The sequence below is a fragment of the Dermacentor silvarum genome, chromosome 7, assembly GCF_013339745.2.
Source record: "Dermacentor silvarum isolate Dsil-2018 chromosome 7, BIME_Dsil_1.4, whole genome shotgun sequence".
NCBI classification, from domain to species: domain Eukaryota; kingdom Metazoa; phylum Arthropoda; class Arachnida; order Ixodida; family Ixodidae; genus Dermacentor; species Dermacentor silvarum.
The window spans coordinates 131,457,239-131,483,010 of NC_051160.1; the positions used below are offsets into that span (position 1 = coordinate 131,457,239).

At 49.5% G+C, this 25,772-nt stretch overlaps 2 non-coding genes across 2 annotated transcripts; both read left to right on the forward strand.

The window, feature by feature from the left end:
- Positions 1 to 15,095: 15,095 nt before the first annotated feature.
- On the forward strand, positions 15,096 to 15,167 carry Trnap-agg (transfer RNA proline (anticodon AGG)). Its single transcript has one exon. It is a non-coding gene; the product is annotated as a tRNA-Pro (tRNA).
- Positions 15,168 to 20,322: 5,155 nt separating this feature from the next.
- On the forward strand, positions 20,323 to 20,394 carry Trnap-agg (transfer RNA proline (anticodon AGG)). Its single transcript has one exon. It is a non-coding gene; the product is annotated as a tRNA-Pro (tRNA).
- Positions 20,395 to 25,772: the final 5,378 nt, after the last annotated feature.

A 25,772-nucleotide genomic window follows, 5' to 3' on the forward strand; every position in this document is an offset into this window, starting at 1 on the left:
GCGAGGCAGCAAGCGGCGCCACTGTCAGCAAGCGCGGCCACGATGCGACGTTGGACGAGAACGAAGCCCTGATTGCAGGGAACTCCGACGGACCGCCGCCAAAGGCGGCCATCACCCGGCGGTCACTGATCAGACCACGGCCGAATATACCACCCGACCGTAAGGCGGCAGGCACGCCGCCGACGTAACCGCGATGCGCGTGTGCCTCGCGGTATCTCTTCTAGTTATCTACAAGACCAAGCCAACCCCAAGGGACGATGGAGAACAACGATAAGGACACGAACTGCGCCTTCCGGAGGCTGCCCAGGCAGCTACGGAAGGTTCGTGCAAGAGGCGAAGGCAGCACCGACCGCAGACGCATGAGGTGGGTGCCATGCGGTCCGTTTGTTCTTCACAAACTACAATGATGGCCCAAAACACTGCACTCCGTCTTGCTACCCTAAATGTTCGCGGTCTTTGTGCCAGAAAGCGGCAATACCAGCTTAGGCGGCTTTTCTCGGAAACAGATATTGATATAGCGGCGGTGCAGGAAACTAAGATAGAAAGCGAAGAACAGACGGATCGCATGGTGCTGCAGTTCCGCAATAGATACAATGTTTGTGTATCACATGCTGTTGGAACTTCCGCGGGGTGCGCTGTTTTCATTAGAAATAATTTGGGAGTCGTAGAAGAGAATGTTTTTTCTTGTCAAAGTGGGAGACTGCTTTTTGTGGATTTTTCCTTTTCGGGCGTAGGTTGGCGGGTGATATGTGTGTACGCCCCCAACATAGAAAGTGAGCGGTTGTCCTTTTTTGAAAGTGTAGGCCAGCATTTACAGTGTGACAGGAAAGTCGTGTTGCTCGGAGATTTCAATTGTGTATGTTTTGCTGCTGATCGAGTGAAACAGCTTCCAGTGCGCGACAAAAGTGCTGTATTTTTAAATACACTGGTGCAAGATTCTAACCTAGAAGACGTTGGTCATGTCTTGTCCAGTGCTGGTGTGCCCGCATTCACACATTTTCAGGGGCATAGTCACGCTAGGCTAGACAGAGTGTACGTTGCACTGGATCTTGTTCCCATGTGTGGCAGTTATAGTGTGAAACACGTGTCGTTCAGCGATCACAGCCTTGTAACGTTCACCATAGGTACTAAACAAAGTAAGTCGCGATTTAACTGGAAGACGTGGAAGTTTAACGATGGGCTGCTGCTGAACGAATCGTTTTGTGAAGGCGTGAAAGAAAAGTTACACAGATTCATGGAGGCCGAAGAAGGTAACATGCTAGAATTATGGGAGATTTTTAAACAAGAAGTTAAGATCAGCGCTATAGAAGAAGCCACTACGGAAATTTTCAACAAAAGGAAAAGAGAAAAAGAAATACAACGCGAGCTTGATTTCTTCTACACCGTAGAAAGCGACAGACCTGGGAGCCGAACAAAAGAAATAAAAGAATTGAAGAGCCAGCTTGAGCTTTTCGATGAAAATAAGTTCAAAGGAGCAGTTATAAGATCACGAGCGGAAAGGGTCTGGCTAAGCGAGACGCCGACAAAACGAGCTTTATCGGACGAAAAGACGTACGCGAGGCGGAATGAAATCAGAATGATTCGATACGGGAACGAAATCACGGGCCAACCTGAAAAAATCGAACAGGCGTTTCTTGATCATTATGGTGAATTATTCGGGAGTGCTAAGGACGTCACAGAAGGATACAAAACGGACTTCCTGTCAAACATGCCGCAATTAGAAGACGATATTCGGGAGCGTCTGGAATGGCCTCTGAGCATCGCCGAAATCGAAGGAGCCATAGACGATTTAGTTGTTGGCAAGTCCCGGGGACCTGATGGACTCGGAGCGGCTTTTTATAAGACCTTCAAAAGTGACGCCAGCCAGGTCCTGTTACGATTGTATAAGGAGGTCTACACCCGAAAGCTGGTTCCTCCATCCTTTCGGACTTCGCACGTGGTGCTGATTCCAAAAACAGACGACCCAGATAAATTGTTAGCTGTCGACATATCACTGATGAACGTGGACTACAAGATATTTACGAGAGTGCTCGGAAAGCGATTACAAGGAGTGGTGACCCGCATCGTAGGGCCGCACCAAACATGCGGCATTAAAGGACGGTCAATCTATACTAACATTCACATCGCCAGAAGCATTTTAGAATACTGCGACGACCTAGGTGAACACGGATCAATGTTACAGTTGGACTTGCAGAAGGTTTTCGACCGTGTGGCCCATAAAATTCTTTTCTGCATTCTAGAACATGTAAATGTAGGTGAATTAATTTTCGACGGGGTAAAGATGTGCTATCAAGACTGTACCGCCAGTCTCATAATAGACAAGAAGGTTACCAAAAGCTTTAGGGTGCGATCATCCGTGCGCCAGGGGTGTGGTTTGTCCCCTCTTTTATTTGCAATATACATAGAGCCGCTTTGTAGGAAGATCAACAATGACAATAGAATATTGGGTTTCAGAGTAAAGTCTGCATAAGTGAAAATGCTCGCATATGCGGACGACATCGCGTTGTTTTGTCGGGATAAAGAAAGTATTGAAATCGCGATCGCGGAAGTGTTATCATACTGCAGAACTACAGGCAGTGCTATCAACTTTGATAAATGCCTAGGGGTATGGATCGGCAACTGGGTAGACCCTCCGAGTACGTTTGTGAATATCCAGTGGACCGTCACGCCGGCAAAGTATCTCGGGGTGCCGCTTGAGCACTACCGTGACGCAGTGGATTACTGGAATGCTGAAACACAGAGTTAGAGAGTGTACACTTAAATGGGGGGGGCCGCCATTTCTCAATGTTTGCTCGCGCGACGGTCTGCAACCTCTTTGCCGTTGCCAAAATTTTTTACGTGCTTCAAGCATTGTGCATGTCAAGGGCCAACATACAACGATTACACAGAGTACTCGCAGTGCTTGTATGGGGTTCAAGCTGGGAGCGCACCAGTCGCACCAATCTATTTCGCTCCGTTAAAAGTGGAGGACTAGGTCTTGCACATTTGTTCATAAGGCAGATTGTGTAGAGGTTTGTTTACTTACGTGACCAAAAGGACCCGTTTTTGTTAACTATGTTTCAAGTAAGGCTGAGCGAAGCTATACCAGAATTCATCGTTTCGTCCCGCCGGTGCAGTCAAGGTAGATTGCGCGGTTTTCTAAAGGAAGCCGTCTGGGCTTTCCAGCTTTTGAAGGTTCGCTTTCGATGGAATACCTAAGTCGGGTCCCACGAAAGCGCTTATATAAAGACCTGATAGAGGCAATGTTGCCGGTACTATTGTACCGCTCGATGTTCTGCATTGGACCAGAAAAGAACGTGCTAAAAAGAGTAAAACGAATGCCAGTACGCCCATCGGCGAAGTCCTTCTTTTTTCAGCTCCACACCAATACTTTACCTGTCAAACCATGGCTTGAGGAGAAAGGACTTTTTGTGCCTTGGAGCGTCAATTGTTTAATATGCCGGAAGCCCGAAACAGTCGAAAACATCTTTCTCGACTGTTGGGATGCGGTATTCCATTGAGTTGTTTTACAGAGAACCTTAAAGAAGGACTTACCGATTACGCCATACGGGATTCGTTTTTTGCCTACTCAAAATGAAGACACTGTACCATATGACATGTTCATGCTGTTGTCCTTGCATAGTCTATGGAAATGTAGAATGGCCGTGAGACATGCCGAACCAAACCTCCGGTCTGTTAGAGAGTACTTCATCGAAAGCATTTGCTATATCAAGGAATTGTACAGTTTGCAAAAAGAGCAACAGACATGGCTCAGTGTGATGACTGAGCTTGCGAACCTCAAGCGTTTTTAGCGCCCGTGTCAGCCAATCAGTGGCAGACACTTTTATCGTGACCCTCATGTATTGTTATTATCTTGTGTTGTACGTTGCCAAGTCGGTAATAAAGAAAAAAAAGTGTCTTGTTGGTCTAGGGGTATGATTCTCGCTTAGGGTGCGAGAGGTCCCTGGTTCAAATCGCGGACGAGCCCGTTTCTGTTTTTCTTTTTTTGGCACAGATAACGGCACTGCACCATGGTGAGCGCTCTCTTAGATAAGTTTCTGCTCCACCAGCCTCGACGACAGGTTTCATAACAAGCGTAAGGCGGCTCTTCTTTCTTTGTTGTTGCAGCACGGCACTGAAAACGGTGATCAGTGCGTTACTTTCTCACACATAAGCAACGGTGGCTCGTTGGTCTATTTCTGCTTCCGGCAGCCGAGCTGAGCGGTCTGCAGAGTCATGGGCTCCAATGGAGCGGCGACAGCGGCCCTAGTTGGCCGCGGAAACAGGGTGAACTGCGAAGACGACACAGGCTATCAGATTATTTTGCCACCCTTGCCAAAAGGACGCGTGGTGCTAAACACCGTGTTCTTGCATGGTGACGTGCGAGCCAGACCCTACAGAGCTGAGGATTTTCGGGACGCTCTCGGCCCAACAGGACTGCTGCCGGAGGTGCTTGCCCTTGGGGCTTACCAGATCAACCACGTCTGGGCAGTGACCATGAACAACGCCGACGCCACGAAACGGCTGCTGGACGTCAAGGAGCTCAAGGTAAGGGGGCGGCGCTGCATCTTGGTTGACCCCCAAGACCAGCAGGTACGGCTGCGTCTTCATTGGCTAATACATGGTGTGGCTGATGAAGATGTGAGAACGGTGCTGGCGGCCTTTGGAAAGGTCGTTCAGGTCACCCGAGAGCGGTGGTGGGTACAAGGAATCAGCGACAAGGGGACGACTACCTGCTCCGTGTTGCTCAAGCTCAAGAGCGGCGTGAAGCTGGAAGACCTCGGACACCAAATCAGGGTCGCAAGTGAACTGGCCCTTGTTGTCGTGCCTGGCCGCCCAATGCAGTGCTTACGCTGCCATGGCTCTGGTCATGTACAGTACGGTGCACTCTTAGAGGGAACACGCGAGCGCGCGGCCGGCGGTCCGCGGAGCGCTAACTGCTGGCGAGATTTGGAAACGTGGAGCATGCGCATAGAATCACAAGGGCGGTTCGTACCCGCGTCGTCTGGTACTTCTCCGCCCCAGCACTCGGCGCGCGCTAGCACCGTTCTATATTTATATGGTTGGAAAGACAAGCTTGCTATGCTCGCTGCATCAACCATCAGATTCCTTTCCTTTATCAAAAGCGGCTGGCTGGTTCGAAAAGCATGTGGAAAGCTTACGATTAACTTTTTGGCGAGCACTGACACTAGGTTACGCAAGTGATGGGCTTTGTTATCGCTTTCACAGAATTCAACAGCTGGGGGTGTATTTCTTCGCTGATCGCATTTGCGGTGGGGCTAGTTCTTAAAAGCGGCATGGCCAGGGTACAGCGGTGAGCACTGTTAGGGTGAACACGCGAGCGCGTGGCCGACGGCACTATCAGCGCCGCGTAACAGCCATCGTTGGAAACATTGCACATGCGCAGCATGTGCTTTGCGAAACACTCTTTCCACCGCGCGCATCACGTCATCGATACGCTTGTTCGTCGTCTGCTAGCCGCATTTTTTGTTCGCTGAGCTGATACCTTCTGCATTTCAAGGTCCATCTGGATTGAAGATTGGCGCGTGAAGGAAAAAAGTGAGTGTAAGAGGGATAATTATTAAACTTTTTATTCAAGAAAATTGCACTTTTGCAATTCAAGTTAAACAAGATCATGAGAACAAATATAAAAACATGAGCAAATCTAATAGCGAGTCATGTGACCACTTACAGCAACGACTGCAGCTATTCTGGACGGTAACGAGTCGTAAAGTGATCGAAGATATTCCCGATCGGCTTTCAGCCTTTCCCACTCGTTGCTGACTTGCGCCCACAACTGGTCCGAAGTCGCGGAATAAAGGGGCTTCCTTGCCAAAGAAGCTTTCAGACGGCCCCACACGTTTTCTATCACATTCAGGTCCGCTCCTTTCGGAGGCCATTCCAGTAGCTGCATGTGCTGCTCCGCCTGGAACTCCTTGACAGCCCGCGCCGTGTGTATCGGTGACCGGTCCTGTTGGAACAGGTAATCACCGTCTGGGAATAAACTGCTCGCATATGGCAACAGCACATTGTTCAAAATGTTGCAGTATTGTTCCGACGATAAGTGTCCACGTATACGTTGCAGGGGCCCTAAACCATATCTTGAAACAGCACCCCGCACGTTCACACTCGATCTCCCGCTGGCAGAAACACCTTGCACGTTGTCCGGGTCGTTCCTGCGTGGCATTGTGACGTTAACTAAAACAATTGCTTTTCAAAGCAGGAAGTTTGCCTCACCGTGTGCCTGGTAGTCTCCAAACACGCAATCTTTGGTCTTGTCGCGTCGAAAACGTCGACTCATCCGAAAAGATGACGCGACCCCACTCTTCTGATGTCGATGCTTCGTGCAGCTCAGCGAACTGCCGTCGTGCGTCCTTGTTTGCCGCCGTTAGTAGTGGCTTCTGCGCTCCGACGCGACTGCGAAGGCCCGCAGTACGCAGGCGACGTCGAACAGTGGTGTCCGAAACGTCCAAATCCAAGTCCTCGCGTATTGCTGGGGCTGGCAAGAAAGGGTTACGAACAGCAGCTGCAACTATGAGGGCGTCTTCATCGTCTGTGGTAGCTTTAGGGCGAGGCGCGCGGGGTGCATCCTGAATGCGACCTTCATACTTGTAGGCTTGAATTATCCTGTTCACAGTCTTCAGGGGCCTATTAACTAAAGCGCCAATATACCGCTGGGAATAACCTTTCAGGGAAAGATCGACAATTGAGCGCCGTTCATCATCGGGAACCCTAGCCATAATACGATCTGGCGACAGAATGAACGGCTGCGAAAGATGTTTGGTTGTTTTATATACGGCGTTGCATGCACAACAACTTTGAAGGGAACGAATAGACACGCCCCCATAGATATACAAGTTTTTTTTTGTCTTGTTCTGTTCAAGCACAGATGTTTAAAGAAATCTTAAAATGCAGGATGCATGGGCTTAGAAAACAAAAATGCGGCTAGCAGACGACGAACAAGTGCATTCATGACGTCATGCGCGCGGTGGAACAATTATTTCGCGGAAGGCGTGATGCGCATGCGCAATGTTTCCAGTGATGACCGTAACGGGGCGCTGACAGTGCCGTCGGCCACGCGCTCGCGTGTTCACCCTAACAGTGCTCACCGCTGTACCTGAGGACGAAAAGCTTCGCATAGTCGAGCTCTACACTAAAGAATACAGCCAGCGCGCTGTCGCTGCCATGGTGAAGAGGCCACTTAAGACCGTGAATAGAATTATCCAGGCTTTCAGAGATGAAAATAGGATCAAGGACGCCCCTCGGAAACCAAGGCCACGAGTGACAACTCAGGAGGACGATATGAATATCGTTGCATACGTTGCTGACAACCCTCGACCTTCATTAGCGAAATACGCCAGTGTTTTCAACTGACCACTTCAAGAACAACTGTGAAGCGACGGCTGGCTGAAGCAAAACTCAAGAGCAGGATGGCAGCGCAAAAACCGCTACTGACGAACATGAACAAGTCAAAGCGCCTGTCGTTTGCCCAGCGGCATGAAGCGTGGTCCGCTGGCGATTGGGGCCGAGTGGTCTTCAGCGACGAGTGCACATTCACGACCAAATGGGATCAGAGGGCTCGTGTCTGGCGTCCAGACAGAACTCGGTATGTTCGAATTCTCTTAAGTCTTCTCCAGTTCCCTAACCTTGCTACAACTTCCATAGTAAAGCAAACTGTAAATTTAAGTTTTAACGCGCTGAAGTCGAAAAAAAGTATACAAGTGTCACCCAAGCGCCGCGATCGGAACTCCTTTAGAAATTATACGCTACTTATCATACGCCCATTGTGCCACATGCGTGGGTTGGAAAACATGCCTGCACCAGAAATATTAAGGTATCTGCTGCCGAGAATGAAACACTCGATTTCGTATTAATGATCTTAATAATATCCGGGGTTTAACGTCCCAAAACCACGATATGATTACGGGGTATGCCATAGTGGAGGGCTCCGGAAATTGGGACCACCTGAGGTTCTTCAACATGCATCTAAATCTAAGTAGACGGGCCTCAGCATTTTCGCCGTACTAATAATCTTAAGTTTGCTGTTTCGTCTCGCAGTTCCTTCCGTTATAACATAATCGGCATTGCAAGACAAGAGTGCTGCACTATACAGCCTTCAACAACTTTTTTTTTCGTTCGTGTTTGTTACTACTATAGGTTCAGGCCTGAGTTTGTTCAGCGAGTAGCAGCAAGCGGACGGACTGTGGTGAGCGTTTGGGGCTGCATCACCCGTGACGGCCTCGGACCCCTCGTGCGCATACAAGGGGCCCTCACAGCGGACAAATACAGCAATATTCTGGACACCGTCGGCCTCCCGCATATCACCACTCACATCACACCGCAGCATGACTGCATTTTTCAGCACGACCGCTCGCCGGTGCACACCGCCAAAAAGGTCGATCGCCTGCTACAGCAGCGCGGAGTGACTGTGCTCATGTGGCCCCCACAGTCCCCTGATTTGAATATAATAGAAAATGTGTGGGGAAGGATGAAGACATCTCTCTCCCGCCTAAGTCTTCATGGAAAATCTGCGGATGACCTCTGGGCTGCGGTCAACGAGGAGTGGGAGCGGCTCAAGTGCGACTCATCCTTCACAGAAGCACTGTACAGGTCTCTGCCTGAAAGGATGAAGGCCGTAATCGGGGAACGCTGAAGGTGACGTCAACCGGTACTGAACGAAGTCTAGGGCACGCTATTTGAGCACGAAGCGACTTAGGTTCATATGACAATGGAAGACCCAGGATCCACCACACATTTCTCTAGACACCCCAAAACGATGAAACCAAAAGCCCGAGGCCTAAACAACCGACTTTTTTTTTGCGATTACCAGCGTAATCATCGGCATTACTAGTGTAATTTTTTTTCAGTGCCTGGTATGTCGCGCTTAGTCGTACTTTGCTTGCACAGATCTGCATTTTATTTTGTGTTTCACAGGGCACAGACATGTTCCATTAGCTTTGCATTTTTTAAATGTTTCGAGGCTATAGATCTGGCCTGGCTCACCTATACTCTGTCACACAAATACAACGAATAAATTTTGTCTTCTTCGTTTACTCCGCGTCGTTCTACGCACACCATTTTTCAGCGCGCGTGTTGGTGAAACGCAATAATCTTCGTAAAAGTGCACGTCCTCGCATATTCTCGCGATGTTGCCTCAACGATTAAAAAAAAAATCACGCGAGCGAGAACTAACACTTGCGGGTGTATTGCAAGCCACAACAAGGATATCATTCGGTGTCACGCCGTATTGGGAGATTTGGAACTATTATCAATCGTAAGTGTTTCCTTAACGTGCTTCTAAATACTATAAGCACATGGCTTTTCTTTGCATTTCGCCCGTAATAGAAATTCAGCCGCTTTGGCCATGAATGAAATCGCATCAAAGCTGCCGAGAAACCATAGCAACAAACGAACGGTACTTTTTTTTTAGTTCTGCGTGCTGATTACCCGACGGGGCGCAGGAAGAGTACAGGGACATGAATCGCACCGCAGAAAAACGAACGCGCTATCCAGCGCACGGCAAGCGCGGGGGCGGTAAGTAGCAGACGAACGGCGGCAAGCACCGCCCTTGCGCCTTTATGCGCATGCTCCAAGTTTCAATATCTCGCCAGCAGTTAGCGCTCCGCGTAGCGCCGGCCGCGCGCTCGCGTGTTCCCTCTAAAAGTGGACCGTACTGTACGTCGGGAGTGCAAGGTCCCTCGGTGCTCGCAATGCCGCACGTTTGGTCACTCGGAAGACCAGTGCATACGCACGTACGCTTCCGCGACCGGGCCGGCCGAGGGTGACGACGCCGCGCAGTTGGTAATGGATGTGGCCGAGGCCGAGGACGCCGCAAAAGGGGCAGGAGACCAGGCAATCCCAAGTGCGGCAGACGGTTCGCTTGCACCGGCTGTCGAGGCGGCGGCGCCAGTGGATAACAAGGCTACCGAGGGAGAGCAGAAGATACAGCAGGCAAGACTAAGGAAGAAAGCACAAGCAACTCAGTGGATGCATGTGCTAATGCAGACAGTGGAAGACCCGTCGGAAAAGAACCACGCAACGGGCAGCAACGTCGGAGCCTCTGTCAAACGTCCTCTTGAACAGCTTGCAGGCAGCAACGCAGCGAACGAAGGAACTAGCGAGGACGGGCCGCCTTCGAAGACACCTGTGGGCAGGCGCAGCAGCTACAAGCCACGTCCCAACATTAATACAGCGGAAAAAAAGACTGACAACAAGCCACCACCGCTCTCCAGTGGCACCGGTCCACCGAGTGGGCCTGGGGGCGTATAGCGGAGCGCTAGACGCTAAAGGTAAGCACCATGCTCCGGGCCCAATCTCATTTCACTAGACAGCCCTGGCTACCAACCCGACGCTTAGATTGTCGACGCTAAACGTTCGAGGTCTGGCCGCCAAGCGAAAGCAGAGCCAAGTGTTCAGGCTCCTGGTGGACCATGACCATGACGTGTTAGCAGTGCAAGAGACAAAAGTGGATGGTGACGAGGAGACACGGAGCATGGTGCAGCGGTTTACGTAGCGGTATTACGCGATAGTGAGCCACGCCATAGGGGCGTCGGCGGGTTGCGTATTATTTGTTAAGAAATCGGGTCTCGCGGTGCAAGGTATTTTTATTGCGATAGCAATTATATGGACACTCAAAAGCAGATTTCTGCCGTCGCCGTCGCCGTCGCCGTGAGGTTCCGTATGACGTCATTTGGAGAAGAAGTCGTCGCCACGCGCGATAAGTGGTTCTTGAGGGAAAGGGAAAGGTTGGCGCTATCTTCTGCAGCCCTTGAGGGAGCACGGCTCAGCGCCAACGGGGAGGGGTAAGTGGGAGCGAAAGAAGGGATTGAGTGGAGTCGCCATGGCTGGGCGAAGCAAAACCGGCAGGCATAGGCGGCACGTATCAGGCCGAGATGGAAGGCCTTGGTGTGCTGCAGAGTCTGCAGGGGTGTTGTGCCAGGCCGGTCAGGCCCGGGGTGGGGTGGGAGGCCGTGAGGCCTTCCCGCTTGTAGAAATGTCCTTAGAGGCGTGCGGAGAGCCCTGACGACTCAAGGAACTCCACGACGCCTCGAAGTGCAGAAAGGTGGTGTCGGCCGGGGAAGAGGAGATCTTCCTCCTGGCCAGAGGGGAGGCCCAATCGAACGCTGTATGTGCGAGTGAAAGGGCGCGAGGGGCGCGTCTTTCACGGGGAGTGAACGCACGGCGGAGAACAAACGCGCGTTCTGCGCCGTGCTCGCTTAAGGGCTGCAGAAGTAGGCGTCTCTGTTCTCCTTCACAATCACCATGTATGTAGAGCAAACGCGCCTTCTTCCGACGAGCGAGAGGCCTTGGGGGAGGGGGAGGGAAGGGAGGCGACGTTTAGCTGCGGCACGCAGTGCCTATTTATATCAGAGGCTCCGGCAACAGTCGCCAACGCCGCACGCATTTTGAGCGAACGCGGACAAAACGCCGACGGCGTCGACAACTGTTCTGCGTGTTGCGACGCTGCTGCATGTCCAAGTTTATACAGCTGATAAAGCTAATATCATTACTCCGTATAGCTCTCTACAAGTTTGCTATCGCAATTGATGCTTCGCCTTTCAGGTGAAACTGCGACAACTTTTTTTCATGTTCATCCGGCCGGTTAGTTTCGTGCGATTTTGTATTGAGTGGGCTTGAATCGCGTGTGGTGTGCATTTATGCGCCAAATGTGCTAGACGATCGGTCGCATTTTTTTTTTCAAAGTTAAAGGAGCACATGTCTTCTGATAAGCATATGGTACTGTTAGGTGATTTTATTTGTGTTCTCAATTCCAGAGATAGGTCAAATCGTGGCCTAAAGAGCGATAAAAGTCGGGACATTTTGGCCGAGATAATTACTGAATGGGAATTGGAGGACGTGGCTGACTGCATGATAGGGACGCGAGATGTGCGTTTCACGCACTTTCAGGGAAACAGCCATGCGCGTTTAGATCACATGTAGGTGTCGCTTCCAGTAATACCGATGTGCAACAGTTACAATGTCTGTCCTATTTCATTCACTGATCATTGTCTAGTTAAATGTGACATAGGAAGAAAGACAAAGGGTTGCAGCTTCTCTTGGGAACTGTGGAAAATGAATTCGAAACTAACCACTGATGAAAGTTTCGTGGCAGAAGTGTTGGAGTGCATCTCAGAATCTCTTCTGAATGGAGAGGGTAAAGTTGCAGAACGATGGGAAGAGTTTAAACAAAGGATTAAAATAAAAGCCATCGATCGTTCCGTCACACTAAATTATGAAGCAAAAAAGAAAGAAAAAGAACTAAGAACAATCTTGGAAAGTTGACAGAACTGGAGTGCCAAGAGCCGGGAGCATGCAAAAGTGATATACGGAATATCAAACAGCAACTTGAACTGCATGACGAGGAACGTTATCGCGGCGCGATTGTTCGTGCTAGAGCCGAGTTCTTTGCTGCGGGGTAGACACCCACAAAAAGGGCGCTTGGACTGGAAAAGGCGCACGCACGGCGCAATCAGATTGACGTGATCGAAGCGGGCGGTCACGAAGTTACAGGTACCAATAGCCTAGCACATGTGTTCTTTCAGCACTACGAGAATCTATTTGCACATATGCAGGTAGACCTGGAACGCTTTAAAACGAATTTTTGAGGACGCATGCCTCAACTGAGTGATGAAACGAAAGCAGCATTAGAAGCGCCGATAACTGTTTTTGAAGTGGAACGCGCGATTGACAACTTGAATCCCGGCAAATCGCCTGGCCCTGATGGGCTTTGCGCTGCGTGGTACAAGCGGTTTAAAAAAGAATTGTCAGAAGTACTCACAGCTGTTTTTAACGAAGCGTACGATGGTAAGGTATTACCACCGTCGTTCAGTGAATCCCACACGGTGCTGATTCCGAAGTCAGAGGATGAGGACAAGCTGAAGCAAGTAACGTCATATAGACCAATAGCACTCACAAATGTGGACTACAAGATTTTAATGAAAGTTCTAGCTGCTAGACTTCAGTCAGTAATTAAAGACATAGTCGGTCCGCACCAAACATGCGGAATTAAGGGTCGCACTATAGCTACGAATGTTCACAAGATGCGGTCCGTTATAGAGTGTTGCGATTCCCTGGAAGCTTGTGTGGCCGTACTCCAGTTGGACCTGGAGAAGGCATTTGATTGTGTAGCGCATGTTATTTTGTTTACCATATTAGAACACATTAATGGCGGGTCCATCATCATGGATGGCGTAGCTCTGGCGTATCGGAATTGCTCTACCAGACTAATTATTAACAAGGCATTGGGGGCCCCCATCAAAATCCAGCGTTCCGTGCGCCAGGGCTGCCCCATAAGTCCACTTTTTTCTGCATATATATTGAAACGTTCTGTTTGTCAGTACTTGCAAATAATTCTATTACCGGTTTTCGTTTACAATCGTCAGAGGTGAAATTGCTGGCATATGCAGATGATGTTGCAGTGTGTTGTATCGATTATGAAAGCATCGAAGAGTCCATTAGAGCTGTCAAAGTTTTCAGCGACGTTACAGGAAGTCGGGTAAACTGGGGAAAGTGCCTGGGATTTTGGCACGGAGTGTGGCCGTCGACCCCAGACATTTTTGCCACCGTCGTGTGGCAGAGGACGCCTGTGAAGTATCTCGGTGTGCCACTTCAGTCCTACAAAAGAAATAATGACTACTGGCAGCAACAATCAGACCTCCTACGTGAAAAGGTGAATGCTTGGAGGGCTAATTATCTCTCCATGTTTGCGAGGGCTACCATATGTAACATGTTTTTGTGGCTAAATTATGGTATGTGATGCAAGTTATGTACTGTTCTAGGGTAAATGTGCAAAAATTGCATAGGGTTTTTGCGATCTTTGTGTGGGGATCTACCTGGCAAAGGTGCAGTCGCACAAATTTGTTCAGGAGAGTAAAGTGTGGGGGGCTTGGACTGGCACATCTCTTTGTCAAACACTTAGTGAACCGGTTTTTCTTTTTTCACGAGGTAAGCGACCCCTTCCTGCAAACGGTGTGCCAGGCAAGATTAGGGCGAACTGTTACCCGACTATGTTATTAGCACCCATGTCATGTCGGGTACGGTGCAGGGTTACTTTCGGGAAGTAGTATCAAGTGTTCGATTTTTATGCGTTCGGTTTTCTAATGATTATTTGTATTCTGTTACAAAGAGAAAATTGTATAAAGACATATGTGACATAGTGTTGCCAATTCCCTTGTACAGAGCCATATACAGTGTAGGCCAGGGTCATAATGTCCTGAAAAGAGTTAAAAGAATGCAAGGAGCGCCAAGTGCGAAATCTTTCTTTTTCAAACTGCATACCGGGACGCTACCTGTGAGAACTTTACTTGAGGAGCGTGGGTTTTATATGCCCTGGGGTTCTCACTGTTTTATTTGCAAACAACCGGAAACCATCGATCACGTTTTTCTTCACTGTTGGGAGGGGGTCTTTTTTGGGGATGTGTTGCAGCGGACAATGAAAAAAGAATTCCCGCTAGATACGCACGGCATCAGGTACCTTGCAATAGACAACGAAGAAGGAGTACCTTTTGATCTGATTATGTTGACTGGCCTGCACAGTATATGGCGCTCACGAATGGCTGGCTTCTACTGTGAACCAGATAGAAGACCGGCAAGGCTGTACTTTCGAGAGAGCATGGCTCGTTTAATAGAAGTAGAAAAAACAAAAGAATGTGTTTCCCCCTGGTTTGCCAGCGTGGAACCCTTGGTTACACTAAAAGAATTTTAAATGACATCGCCAGGTCACCACGTGACTGGCGGCATTATGTGCACAACAATAACAACCTTTATTGTAACCTTGTTTTGACGTCTCATTTGGGATGTGTGCTACGTGTTTTGTTGTTGAAAAACCGGCAATAAAGAAAAAAAAGCCGCTCGTTGGTCTAGGTGTATGATTCTCGCTTAGGGTGCGAGAGGTCCCGGGTTCAAATCCCGGACGAGCCCGTTTCTGTTTTTTCTTTTTTTTTGGCACAGATAACGGCACTGCACCGTGGTGAGCGCTCTCTTAGATAAGTTTCTGCTCCACCAGCCTCGACGACAGGTTTCATAACAAGCGTAAGGCGGTACTTCTTTCTTTGTTGTTGCAGCACGGCACGGAAAACCGTGATCAGTGCGTTACTTTCTCACACATAAGCAACGGTGGCTCGTTGGTCTAGGGGTATGATTCTCGCTTAGGGTGCGAGAGGTCCCGGGTTCAAATCCCGGACGAGCCCGTTTCTGTTTTTTTCTTTTTTTGGCACAGATAACGGCACTGCACCGTGGTGAGCGCTCTCTTAGATAAGTTTCTGCTCCACCAGCCTCGACGACAGGTTTCATAACAAGCGTAAGGCGGCTCTTCTTTCTTTGTTGTTGCAGCACGGCACTGAAAACGGTGATCAGTGCGTTACTTTCTCACACATAAGCAATGGTGGCTCGTTGGTCTAGGGGGATTCTGCTTCCGGCCACCGAGCGTGACGGACGTACGATGACGGGCTCCGTAGGAGCGGCTTCAGCGGCCCAGAGCGGCCGCGGTAACAGGAATTTTGCTGCGGACAACGAGTACCAAGTTGTTTTGCCGAGTCTGCCAACAGGGCGTTTTGTTGTGAACACAGTTTTTTTACAATGTGATATCAGGGCCCGCCCATACCGGGTGGAAGATTTCCGCGATGCGCTTGCCCCGTTATCGCTCCTGCCGGAAGTGGTGGCTCTCGGGGCCTACCGTATGAGCTATGTTTGGGCCGTGACCTTCAAGGACGACGAAGCGGTGAAGAAGATCGTCAGCGTTGGTGAGCTGCAGGTCAAAAAGGGCCGATGCCTCGTCATTGACTCCACCAACCAGGATGTGCGCTTGAAAGTGCATTGGCTGCTGCACACCGTTCCCGACGAGGACGTGCGTCTTGCCTTCGAGCCGTTCGGAAAGGTCACGGACGTCGCCCGCGAGCGGTGGCGGGTGCATGGCGTGGCTGATAAGAACTCTACCACAAGACTGGTTACGCTGAAGTTAAAGCCGGGCGTAATTCTGGACGACCTCCCACATCAGGTGAGCGTCTCCGGCGAGCTGGCTCTCGTGGTTGTGCCGGGCAGGGCCCCTCTCTGCCTGCGCTGCCACGGAACGGGCCATATTCGTCGCGACTGCCGCATTCCGCGGTGTGGTGCGTGCCGACGCTTCGGTCACGAAGAGAGCCAGTGCGAGCGGACGTACGCTAGCGTGACTGGACCCGTGAGCAACGACGACAACTCCGCCCTACTCATGGACGAGGCGGACATGGAAGACACATCGTCCTCGGCTAAGGAAGCAGCTGGCGAGGCGGCAAAGACGGAGGCACGACTCCAGAAACAGGGGCAACACGTCGATGAGGCCGTCGCCACTCAACAAGAGAAGGCAGAGGACAGTGTAGCTGTGACGAACGCTGAAGTAAAGAGCCTACCTGAACCGGGAACGACCTCCACCGCCCCTGAACCTGAGGGCATGGACACCCATACCGGGCTCGCTAACTTGCAGGCGGGGAAACGACCGCACGACCAGGCCAATAGCCTGGCTACGCTACAAGACAAGCAATGGCGGAGACGAGCCACCGCCCAAAACGCCAGGTATGAGGAGACCAACCCTGAAGCTGCGGCCGAACATTACGGACGATCCACGGCAGGCGGGTAAACCGCATCCGTAATTTTGTACTGTCTGTAGCTTAGGCGGGTTGGGGGGTTGGTGAGTGCAATGGCGGTCATCCTGAGCACTGTCCTTTTTAGATACGTGTCAGGAACGGGGGCTCAAGTTGCATTTCAGTGTTTCTTAGAGAGGTCGAGTTGTGTTTGCTTTTGTGGCTCTCGACGCGGTTATCGGCGCGTCATTATGAACACGCGCCCTTGGGTAACTGATGGGCACCCTTCTGCCGTTTAGTCATGGCGGCCAATATTGAAGGAGCGCTACGTGTAGCCACGTTAAATGTACGAGGGCTCAGCGCAAGAAGGCGACAATGTCAGCTAAGTCGTCTACTCTTAGATAATGACTTGCATCTCGTGGGAATCCAAGAAACCAAAATAGAGAGCCAAGAGCTAACCGACAGAATGGTGTCCAATTTTCGTACTCACTTTGATGTGTGTGTTTCTCACGCTGTTGGTGGATCAGGTGGTTGCGCTATATTCATTCGAAGAAACTTTGGCATTTGTGTGCAGTCAGTGTTTTCGTGTGATACTGGGCGCCTTTTAATCGCTGATTTTTGTTTTTGCGATAAGGATTTCCGTGTCATTTGTGTCTACGCACCGAGTATCGAAACAGACCGGCGATCCTTCTTTGAGCGTCTTGAAACGTACGTAAACTGTCAGAAGGTGGTAATACTGCTGGGCGATTTTAAATGTGTATGCACTGCTGACGATCGCGCAAAATGTTCACACGTTCGCGACAAGAGTGCTGAATTCCTAAATGCGGTGGTGCGCGATTATGACTTAGAAGATGTCGGTAGTGTCTTCGCCAGCGGTACTCACCCGCAGTTTACCCACTTCCAGCGTGATAGCCACGCTCGGCTAGATAGATTATATGTGTCAGCCGAATTGGTGCCTTTGTGTAGGGAATATGATGTGCAACCCATTGCTTATAGCGATCACTGCTTGGTAACTGCCACCTTTGGGAAAAGACAGATCAAACACACCTTTAACTGGGACCTCTGGAAATTGAACGTGCCGTTGTTGGGTGACGATGGTTTCGTTGATGCTGTTGCGAAGGAACTAGAAACCTGAGTTCAGTCCAACTAGAAAGCTTCGCCATTAAATGGGAAGAATTTAAACAGAACGTTAAAACTATGGCTATTGAAAGAAGCAGTGTACTTCGGCATAACCAGAAACAGGCAGAAACACACCTTCGCCACCAACTGCAATTTTTTATCAGCATGGAAAGTGTCCAGCCTGGTGTGTATACTAAGAAAATAAAGGAAGTAAAAACCAAACTCGAAAGGATAGACTCTGAGAAGTACAAAGCGGCCGTTGTGCGATCAAAGTCTGAGAAGCTGTGGGCGGGTGAAGCGCCAACAAAACGAGCCCTCTCAGACGAGAAAAGGTACGCATGTCGGAAGGAAATCCACCAGATAGCTAAAGGCAATGATATCACGTCCGACCAAAACGACATCAAGCAAGGGATCGCCGATCACTTCAAAGCCTTCTTGAGTCAACCACGTGAACCTAAAGAAGGCTACCAGATGGAATTCCTTTCATTGATGCCAAGGCTAGATGAAGAAGTTAAGACACGGCTTGAACATCCCATTACCCTGAGTGAGATAGAGTGCGCAATCGACGAGTTGGCCCCCGGTAAAGCACCTGGGATTGATGGCTTAGGGGCCACTTTCTATGAAACTTCTAAGTCTGCGCTGGTTCATGTCCTCCAACTAGTTATTAGCGAAGCGTACGACCGAAAAAGATTGCCCTTGTCTTTCACAACATCGCATATCGTACTAATCCCGAAGAGTGATGATGAAAAGAAACGCTTGTTGCCTGGCTCATATCGCCCGATAACTCTAGCCAACGTTGACTATAAAATATTCACGAAAGTTTTAGCAAAACGACTGCAAAGTGTCATCAAAACATTGGTAGGGCCGCACCAGACTTGTGGCATTAAAGGCCGCAGTATTACCACAAATGTACACGTGGCTCGAAGTGTGCTAGAGTGTTGTGATGCGATTGGCGATTACGTCGCGATGATGCAGATCGATTTGGCAAAAGCGTTCGACCTCGTCTCGCACAAGGCTCTTGTATGCATACTTGAACATACAAATGTTGGCAGTGTGATAACGGAAGGTGTCACGATGGCTTACAAAGACTGCTCAACCCGAATTATTGTTAATGGGGAGCTCACCGATAGCTTTCGTATGCTCTCGTCGGTGCGTCAAGGATGCCCGCTTTCGCCCCTTCTTTTTGCTGCTTATCTCGAGCCACTCTGTTTGGCCATTAAAAACAACGAACGCATAGCAGGCTATCGACTACAGGCGGCACATGTAAAAATATTGGCGTATGCAGACGACATCGCGATTTTCTGCAAAGATAAAGCGAGCATTAAAGAGGCAACTGCTGTAGTCGAAAAGTTTTGCGATTCAACTGGAGCCCAGATAAACTGGGATAAAAGTTATGGCTTCTGGCATGGGAGTTAGGAAGACACGTCGGAGACCTTTTCTCGATTGAATTGGTCAAGGTTACCTACACAGTACCTGGGGGTGCCTCTCGGAAGCTACCGTGAGCCCGAACCGTACTGGCTCGACCAAGTTTCGAGAGCAAAGGAAAAGGCTGACGGTTGGAGAGGCAAGCAATTGTCAATGTTTTCTAGAGCCACTGTTTGCAACCTTTTTTAGTATCCAAGATATGGTATGTTATGAATGTGTTGTGTGCTGCGCGGGTAAGCGTACAAAAAATTCACCGCATTTTCGCCACTTTCATTTGGGCCTCTACCTCGGAGAGGACGAGTCGAACAAATTTGTTTTTCCCGGTCAAGAAAGGTGGGCTTGGTCTGGTTCACTTGTTTTTGCGACAAATTGTGTCACGCTTTGTGTTTCTGTGGGATCAAAATGATCTCTTTCTTCGAACACTAATTCAAGTACGGCTGAGTAGACTTCTCCCGGGATTTGTTGTTTCGTTGGCTCAGAACATGCCGGGAACCGTGACTGGGTGCCTGCGTGAAGTGGTGCTGGCGTATAGGATGTTGAATGTGCGTTTTTCGCAGCAGTATCTGTCCACCGTTACAAAAAAAAATTGTACAGAGATCTTGTGGAAACGATGCTACCTGTACCTTTGTATCGTTCGCCACACCGTGGAGGCCCCGGACTGGACGTTCTAGAAAGAGTCAGGAAAATGCCAGTACGGCCATCAACTAAGTCTTTCTTTTTCAAATTACATACAAACACACTTCCCGTTAAGACCTGGCTTCATAGCAAGGGTATTTTCATCCCCTGGACAACCGACTGCATTTTATGAAAAAACCTGAAACAATAGAACATGTTTTCCTAGATTGCTGGGACCCGATCTTTCACTGGGACTTTCTGCAGATAACGCTGAAGAAACAGTTACCTCTGGACCCGTATGGCATACGCTTCTTGCCAATAGATACCTCAGAGGAAGTACCGTATGACCTCATTATGGTCCTGGGCCTCCACGCGATGTGGAAAACTCGCATGCAATTTGAACATGCAGACATCGTTGTGATACCGGTACGAGAACACTTCATTGAGAGTGTTGTTTACGTGAGAGACGCGTACAAAGTACTGCCTGATCCACCACAACCGATGTCTGTACTGGATGAACTGGTGTCACTGAAAATATTTTAGTGCTGTGCTAGCCAATTGTGGCTGGCACGTTTTATCCTTTGTAACCCTTGAGTTTGTACGTCGAAGACGGCAATAAAGAAAAAAAAAAGGCTCGTTGGTCTAGGGGTATGCTTCTCGCTTAGGGTGCGAGAGGTCCCGGGTTCAAATCCCGGACGAGCCCGTTTCTGTTTTTCTTTTTTTTTGGCACAGATAACGGCACTGCACCGTGGTGAGCGCTCTCTTAGATCCAAGTTTCTGTTCCACCAGCCTCGACGACAGGTTTCATAACAAGCGTCACGCGGCTCTTCTTTCTTTGTTGTTGCAGCACGGCACTGAAAACGGTGATCAGGTGCGTTGCTTTCTCACACATAAGCAACGGTGGCTCGTTGGTCTGGCATTCCTCTTCCGGCCGTCGAAGCGAACGGACGTGGTTATCATGTGCTCCGATTGGGCGGTGTTTGCGGCTATGAACAGCTGCGGTAACAGGAATACTCCAGCTGAACATGAGGATTACGAGGTCATCCTACCGACTTTTCCCACAGGTCGTACAGTTTTGAATACCATATTTTTACATGCCGACGTGCGTGCAAGGCCTTACCGAGTTGGAGAATTCCGGCATACGTTGGACCATCTGGCACTGCTCCCTGAGGTGATAGCCTTGGGGGCGTACCAAATGAGCCATGTGTGGGCCGTCACCTTCAAGAACGCTGAAGGCGTCAAGAAAGCCCTGGCTATAGGTGAAATGAAAGTGGAAGGTCGCCGCTGTATAGTGGTGGACCCGACGAATCAAAACCTGCGCCTGAAGTTGCATTGGCTGTTGTTCAACGTTCCCGATGAAGATGTACGCGCTGCACTTGCAATGTTCGGGACTGTAACGGACGTCGCGAAAGAAAAGTGGCGAGTGTATGGCATCCAGGAGAAAACCACGACGACGCGGACGGTGAGCATCAAGCTTCATGCAGGCGTCAAGGTTGATGACCTCCCGCACCAGCTTCGTGTCGGTGGGAAATTGGCGTTGCTAATTGCTCCGGGAAGAGCACCAGTGTATTTGCGGTGTCATACCGCGGGGCATATACGGCGCGACTGCCGTGTCCCTCGCTGTGCTCGGTGCCGTCGTTTTGGGCATGACGAGAACTCATGTGTGAAGACATACGCAAGTGTAACAAGCCCAATGGGAAAAACGAACGTCACAGAGCTTGTCATGGACGAAGCTGACGCGGAAGAAGCTGCAGGAATGTCGCTTCAAGTGAATCAAAAGGAGATACGACCCGTAGACACGCCCTCGTATCCACAAGGTAATGGAAAACAAGGAGACTGGTGGATTATAGCAGAGACCGACGTAAGGGACGAGGACGCGAAGCAGCAGTAAACGAGGACGCGAAGCAGCAACAGACGACTCGGACGGACAAGACGTCGCTGGCGCTGGGGAACCGCCAACGAAAACGGTGGTGTCTGGGCGTTCATCATTGAAGCCAAAGCCCAATATTCCACCAGGCAGAAAAGCGGTGCTGAAACCGCCAACGTAGCTACCGTGAGCTGTGGCACTCAGCGGCTTCTTTGGGACTATGGCAACGCACATGAACGATCGAGAAAGGGTAGTGAGTGGAGCCTTCGGATACGCGACCCAAGCCGAAGCTCGAGGATTGCAGACGTCGGGAACAGGTTGGCCTGTCGCTAATGAGCTGCGGATGTTCTGTTGTGTCTTTGCTCACGAGGTATGCACCATGGCGTACATATCATTTTAATATATGGCGATAAATCCGAGCACAGCACTACGCATTGCGACTATCAATGTTCACGGTTTGAATGCTAGAGAAAAGCACTACCAGCTGAGTCGCCATTTCTTGGAAAACGACTTGGACGTAGTTGCAGTGCAAGAAACAAAAATAAATAGCGAGGAACAAACTGACCGCATGGTGCTGCCTTTCCGAGCTAGGTACACTGTTTGTGTTGCTCACGTTCTCGGCACATCAGGTGGATGTGCTATTTTCGTTAGAAACAGCTTAGGAATAGTTGTTGAGAATGTGTTTGTGTGCCAGAGTGGTAGATTTGTTATAACTGATTTTTCAATGTCCGATTCTGGTTGGCGAATAAGCTGCGTATATGCCCCGAATGCCGAAAATGAACGAGACGTGTTTTTTGAACGGCTGAAGCAGTACGTGATGTGCGGGACACAAATAATTGTGCTTGGAGATTTTAATTATGTTTGCTCAGTAGCTGATCGTGTCAAAAATGTTCCAGTAAAAGAAAAGAGTGCCTTGCGCTTGATCGCATTGGTACAAGAGCATAATTTAGAAGATATAGGACACGTGTTGTCTAATGGTACCCGGCCAGTTTTTACACACTATCAGCGTGCTAGCCACGCGAGGCTGGATAGAATATACGTTTCATTGCAGTTAGTAGCAGCATGCCACAATTATGTTGTTAAACATGTGTCATTCAGTGACGATTGTTTGGTGTTAGTCACATTTGGGACGCGCAAAGAGGCTTCACGCTTTAATTGAAAGATGTGGCCATTTAATGACAAGCTGCTGCATATTGAACCGTTCGTTGAGTGCGGAAAGGGAAAAGTTCGAACAGCTATTTGCAAGACACGATGACGTGATAAAGTTGTGGGAGCTTTTTAAAGAAGAAGTAAAGATTTGTGCAATAGAAAAAGCTAGTGTAATGAAGTACGAAGAAAGAAAAAAGGATAAAGAAATACAACAAGAACTGGACTTTATGTACCGAGTAGAGGCAGATAGACCTGGTACGTTCGCAAAGCAGATCAACGAACTTAAGAGTCAACTGGAGCTTATCGACGAAGATATGTACAGAGGAGCGGTGATCCGAGCAAGGGCGGACAAGCTATGGCTTGGCGAAACGCCCACAAAGCGCGCCTTTGCATACGAAAAGGCTCACGCAAGGCAAAACGTAATTCGTAAAATAAGTTATGACAATGAAGTCACCGACGAACAAGCTAAAATACAAAGAGCGTTCTTCGAGCACCATAGCGAACTATTTCGAAGAAGTAACGATGTCCCGGAAGAATTCGAACGCGAGTTCCTGGCCAACATTGCAAAACTAGATGACGTAGACCGTCAATATCTAGACAGCCAAAAAGAAGTTGAAGATGCCATTGAGGATTTAGCTCGGGGGAAGTCTCCTGGACCTGATGGGTTGGGAGCTGCTTTCTATAAGGCCTTCAGAAAAGATGTGAGCCTCATTTTATTTGTGGTATTTAGTGAGGCATATAGGCGAAAATATTCACCCCTGTCATTTGGGCATTCGCATATAGTACTCATTCCCAAGACGGAAGACTCAGAAAAATTGCTGTCAGTTGGGTCTTACCGCCGAATAGCGCTGACTAACGTTGATTATAAAATCTTTACTAAGATCTTGGCAAAAAGGTTAGAGCGAGTTATAACACGAATTGTAGAACCGCATCAGACGTGCGGAATCAAAGGAAGATCAATCTACACAAATATTCACATTGCTAGAACCATTCTGGAATGCTGTGATGCGTGGGGTGAACATGTAGCATTGCTTCAACTTGATCTACAAAAGGCGTTTGATCGTGTATCACATAACGTTCTGTTTTCAGTTCTTCAGTATGTAAATGTTGGTTCGGTGCTCTTCGATGGAGTAAAGATGTGCTATGCTAATTGTACCGCTAACCTTATAACAAATAAGGAAGTAAATGAGAGATTTCGCGTACGCTCAAGTGTGCGCCAGGGATGCCTTTTAAGTCCTCTACTATTTTCGTTGTACCTCGAGCCATTCTGCTGAAAGATTCTTTATAACAACACTATTGTAGGTTTTCGTTTACAGTCAACGGAAGTAATGCTGCTTACATACGCGGATGATATTGCTTTGTTTTGTAGAGATAAAGAAAGTGTCGCGACCGCGGTAACGGACGCTTTATCGTTTTGTAAAATGACTGGTAGCGTCATAAACTTTGATAAGTGTTTAGGGGTATGGCATGGAACATGGCAAAGTACCCCACCCATCTTTGTGAATGTAAAGTGGACTGTTGCGCCGACAAGGTATCTCGGGATGTCGCTTGAGCACTGGTGGGAACAGAGCGAGTGTGCTTCCAAAACCGCGAAATCCATGACTGGAAGACCTGAAAGCGCAACCTGCGAGATCTCTCGGAAATCATTTAGGTCGGAACGTCGTTGCGAAGAAAGAGTTGGCATCACGAGTTAAAAGTTCCATCGAAGGTCGTCGCCTACATACAAGACGCACTGCCAGTCTGCCTTAAAGCTGAAGGGGTAATGGGAGAGTCTGACAAAGTCTGGTATGTCTTAAAATGTATCGCCGATAACGCCTTCAATATAGTGATTCGTAGGAATATTACTTAGGTTAATGACATTATCACAGAGTGCAAGAGCTTCGAACAGGTGAAAAGCCGTCGCATGTGCCACTCATTTCCATGGCATCCGGAAAGGACTGAAACATCGTCATCTGAAGACCAACAGGATTCTCCTTCGCCGCAGCAGCCTTCAGAAGAGCTCACGAAGATTGTGCGCCGTGAGCTGGAGGCCATGCATCCCGTGGCTCTGAACCCACGTGTCAGCGATACATTCGCTCCTAGGATAGGATAGGAAAAAACTTTATATGTCCTACGGTTATGGCTGTTGGTGCCCGGGTCTAGGCTGCCAGGGGTCCATCGCCGGAGAAAAATCTTCCGAGATCCTCGGCAATAGCCCTGGCCCGCTGGACGGCCCACTCCTGGTCCTCGGGTGCCTCGCTGAGGAGGGCGGCTTGCCATCTCTCAGCGAGGCGCCCGCCTTCAGAGGGTCCTGCTGTTGTCTTCTGCCTTCCTCTTGGTGCTTCTTGCTCATGGCGTTGACATTCCCAAAGCATATGGGCCATATCAGCCCGTTCGTGCCCGCACCAGGAGCAGCCGGGCGATGGGCGATGGATTCGCTCCTACGGTTCCCCTTGTTCAGGCTATTGTGCGCCAAGAGCTCGCCAGTGTCGGCTGCCACTCAGTTTGCACCGTGGCCAGTTTCTGGCCAACCGAACGTCCTTCACTCTCGCATACCCAAAAGTTTCCTCAAGGTTCTAGCAACATGGCAGACTGGTGAACACTGGATGACCGACCTACATGCTTCAGTTGTCGCCGCGTTGATCACGTCGCCCGATGCTGCCGCAGCCGCTGGTCCACGATGCCCTTCTCAAACTGCCCTCGTGCAGACTGCAGTTTTCGCCATTTCCAGCCGCAAGTCGAGCCTAACCTGCATGCCACTAACGGTACGACCACATGGTGCCGTTGTTCACTGCCGACGAGCAGTCACCAGTCCCATTAGCCACAAGGTCGTCGCCCGTCATCCAAGTCACCCCAGTCTCATCGCCTGTCCCTGTCTTTCCGACCCGGGCACGTGCCTATGCAAAACTGAAGGATACTGCTCTCGGAGGTGACGCTGCATTGTCGTCGTCACCGCCAAAACTTTTCACCCTCCTGTCTATACGCAATATAGTCTATGCACACGTTGACGGTGTATATGATTGAGTGCTTGTTGATACTAGAGTCCATATCTCGGTAATGAGCAACCAGCTTTGTTGCCGCCTGAA